This window comes from Nematolebias whitei, chromosome 22 (assembly GCF_014905685.2).
Source record: "Nematolebias whitei isolate Nwh7 chromosome 22, NemWhi1, whole genome shotgun sequence".
NCBI classification, from domain to species: Eukaryota; Metazoa; Chordata; class Actinopteri; order Cyprinodontiformes; family Rivulidae; genus Nematolebias; species Nematolebias whitei.
In genome coordinates this window covers 707313-711678 of record NC_056519.1, presented here as the reverse complement: position 1 = coordinate 711678, position 4366 = coordinate 707313, and the positions used below count along the sequence as shown (strand labels likewise).

Here is a 4366-nt window from a genome sequence, read left to right as displayed (position 1 = left end):
TATTACTGTTTTTCTTATACATTTTATTGTTGGATGTAACTGGGACCCTGTGAACATAATTTCGCTCCACCACATGTACCACATGAGGTGCGAATGACAATAAAGAAACTCTGACTCTGATTCAATAGTTGGTTGTGAATATTTGTCTTAATCTCTTCCTCGATGTGGCGTTAACTGGGAGTTATGGAATTGAGACAGTCAGCCTGTGGCATTAACTGGGAGTTATGGGAGCCCAGACTTCCTTGATGCTGTCAGATCTTCTTTGTTGCTGCTCTGGTGCTCCTCGTGTTCATTTACAGGTCCTTCTCAAAAAATGAGCATATTGTGATAAAGGTCATTATTTTCCATAATGTAATGATAAAAATGAAACTTTCATATATTTCAGATTCATTGCACACCAACTGAAATATTTCAGGTCTTTAATTGTTTTAATACTGATGATTATGGCATACAGCTCATGAAAACCCAAAATGCCTGTCCCAAAAAATGAGCATATCATGAAAAGGTTCTCTAAACAAGCTATTAACCTAACCATCTGAATCAACGACGTAACTCTAAACACCTGCAAAAGATTCCTGAGGCTTTTAAAAACTCCCAGCCTTGTTCATTACTCAAAACCACAATCATGGGTAAGACTGCCGACCTGACTGCTGTCCAGAAGGCCATCATTGACACCCTCAAGCAAGAGGGTAAGACACAGAAAGAAATTGCTGAACGAATAGGCTGTTCCCAGAGTGCTGTATCAAGGCACCTCAGTGGGAAGTCTGTGGGAAGGGAAAAGTGTGGCAGAAAACGCTGCACAACGAGAAGAGGTGACCGGACCCTGAGGAGGATTGTGGAGAAGGGCCCATTCCAGACCTTGGGGGACCTGCGGAAGCAGTGGACTGAGTCTGGAGTAGAAACATCCAGAGCCACCGTGCACAGGTGTGTGCAGGAAATGGGCTACAGGTGCCACATTCCCCAGAACAAGACACTTTTGAACCAGAAACAGCGGCAGAAGCGCCTGACCTGGGCTACAGAGAAGCAGCACTGGACTGTTGCTCAGTGGTCCAAAGTACTTTTTTCGGATGAAAGCAAATTTTGCATGTCATTCGGAAATCAAGGTGCCAGAGTCTGGAGGAAGACTGGGGAGAAGGAAATGCCAAAATGCCAGAAGTCCAGTGTGAAGCACCCACAGTCAGTGATGGTCTGGGGTGCCATGTCAGCTGCTGGTGTATGTTCTTTAGGAGTTTTTCATCAGTTTGGAAGTCTACCCTTTTCCGGATCAAGACCATGGCCTTGGATTTGGAGGAACTGATCCTCATCCCGGCCAATTAGTTTTCATTTGATACTATTTCTATCTTAACGTGTGATTCTTGACCTGCCATTGTGTATCTATTCCTACCAAACCCAGCCGGTCGAAGCAGATGGTCCTCTTGTCCTGATCCTGGTTCTGCTAAAGGTTTCTTCCTCATGAGGGAGTTTTTCTTTCCACTGTCGCCTTCATGCTTGTTCAAGATGAGAGTTCAGTGAAGGAGTTAAACTCAAAGCTGCTCCTCAGATAAATAATGTTCAATTATTATTTTATACATGAATGTTTCTGTTAAATTATTATTTTATACATGAATGTTTCTACTCAATGGCAGCACGGTGGCACAAGTGGTAGAGCTGCTGCCTCTCAGCGAGCAGGTCCCTGGTACAAATCCCGGTCCTGGGGCCTTTCTGGGTGGATTTTGCATGTTCTCTCTGTGCATGTGTGTTTTCTCCAGGTACCCCAGTTTCCTCCCACAAATCAAAAACATGCATGTTAGGCTGATTGGTAACTCTAAATTGTCCCTAGGTGTGAGTTAGTGCGGACGCTGTCTGCTCTGTGGTACAGAGTCCTGATGACTCCTAACTTGTGCTCCAAAGGGTGATGGGAGTCAAACTGCAAATACTGGTCTGTGTGGGTGGGTTTGCGGTACACCTCGGTTTGCAAATGTCCTCTATCAGAGACTGAGACCTCACAGTCCAAGAAAGCCAACCTGCCATTTTTTACATCTTCTCGTGTGAACTTGATGTATTTATCCACAGAGTTGATGTGGTCAGTAAAATGTTGGACTTCCTGAGATTTAATTTTAACCCAGGTGTCGTCAACATACCTGAACCAATGACTTGGTGGTGTCCCTGAAAAGGACGTCAAGGCTCTCTTTTCTACCTCCTCCATGTACAGGTTGGCAACAATAGGAGAAACTGGAGACCCCATAGCACACCCATGTTTCTGCCTATAATATTGCTCCCCATATGTGAAGTAGGTTGACTGCAGGCACAGTTTCAAGAGTTGACACAGTTGTTCTGTGGAAAGTGTGGTCCTGCTGCTCAGAGTGGTGTCTGATTTTAATCTTAAACTGACCACCTCTACTGCATCATCAACAGGAATGCATGTAAAGAGTGATGTGACATCAAAAGAGACCATTGTTTCATCAGTCTCCATGATGACATCCCTCACCTTGTCCACAAAGTCCACGGTGTTCTGTATGTGGTGTTCTGAGCTGCCAACTAAAGGGATGAGTACAGACGCCAGATATTTGGAAACATTGTAAGTGACAGAGTTAATCATGCTAACAATAGGTCTTAAAGGTACACCTTGTTTGTGGATTTTAGGTAAACCATACAGACTAGGTGTGGCCTCCCCTGGGTACAGTCTGTGGTACAGAATACGGTCAATAGCCTTGTCCTGCTCCAAAATTTTTCAGGCAATCTATCAACTTCTTCTTGTAACCACTTCCTGGATCTCTTTTCAGAGGTTCATAAGTGTTTAAGTCACTAAGGAGTGTCATTTATTTAAGAGACTGAGCTGAATACAGCACCTCAGACTGAGGAAGTCTTTCGGATGAGAGACGAAACGTTTCTACATTTTTTTGCTTTGTTTTGTTTTTTTGAATGTCCAGAGGACCAGATTGAACTGTTTTGGTGTTTGTTTGTCTCTTTTGTCTCTCTGTGTCCCTGTGATGGACTTGTGACCTGTCCAGGGTGTCCCCCGCCCCTCGCACAGTGATTGCTGGACATGGGCACCGGCGACCCCGTCACCCAAAATGGAAGAAGCGGGTAAAGGATGGATCTTTCTGTTCAGTGTCCTGAGATGACTTCTGTTGTGACTTGGAGCTTTATAAATAAACTGAATTAAATTGAACTGAGTTTGCAGATATAATATTAAAACGTTGTTTGGTAGTAGCTGAGAGTTATTCAGATCCCACACAAACCTAACATTACTTGATGTTATTTTCAAAATTTGACTGAAATGAAAACTTCATGGATTCTTGTTGTAATGTGTGGCAGGTTAAAACTCTGGTGAAAGGCAACATGCCACAATGTAAGACATGTTAGGACTTGAGTCGTCTTCCAGAAGGTCTTTATTTTGGACAGAACTGAACAAATTGTGTGAGCATCGACAGATCCTCTGCACCTTTGTGTTGTTTGAAAACATTTTCATTCCAGAGATGATAAAGACACTAAAGTCAATTTGCTTCTCAGCATCCATGATCAGGAACAATCCGACACTTGAGGATCTTCAGGTAGTTCTGGATCTTATTGGAGTCGCGCCGGAAACAGTAAAGAAGGTCATATTCCTTCATGAAGCGCCATTCAGAGCTGCCAGACATCAGAGACGCCTCAGGAGACACCAGGCTGCTGATGGAGTTGTTGATTATTCCCAACGTCTGCAGCTGGAACACACACAGGTTGTTTCACTACACACACATTAATACAGAATTCTACTGCACACACAAGATGTCATCACTTCCTGCAACTCTGAAGACAAGAGGAGGATCTAAACCATCGTGTTCAAGTTCAAGTTGTGTCTATTTGTCATATGAAGGTTAACACAGGGTTGATGAAATGCTCTGGATGAGAAGAACTGATTTGACTTGCTAAAAAACCAAAGAACAAACCAACAAGAAAATACTAAAAGGCATGCAATAAGGGTACACAAAAAAGTACCAAAACGTGAAAAAGTAATGACAATATTTACAATGTCCTAAAGAGAGATATTGAATAACAACATGGTAGAATATAATGATGCAGCATGACGAATTTGAATGAATAAGTATTTTAAGGTAGTAATATAAGCTAAAATGCACGTTTATATAGATATATATACATATAATACATACATATGTATTATATATATATATATACTGCACTTAATCAACATATACCACACGGGTTGTGTGACAGGTTATCGCACAGGTAGTGACATTGAGGTTGAATTATTAGTTAGTTGTTGTCAGTAGTTCAGTGTTATTTATCAGTAGTTCAGTGTTATTTATCAGTAGTTCAGCGTTATTTATCAGTAGTTCAGCGTTATTTATCAGTTGTTCAGTGTTATTTATCAGTTGTTCAGTGTTAT

The 4366-nt window shown here is 42.1% G+C and overlaps 1 protein-coding gene across 1 annotated transcript in view; it reads left to right on the top strand.

The window, feature by feature from the left end:
• mkrn1 (makorin, ring finger protein, 1) overlaps nucleotides 1-4366 on the top strand; it is a gene marked incomplete in the record, with an annotated part of 19858 nt that overhangs the window by 628 nt on the left and 14864 nt on the right.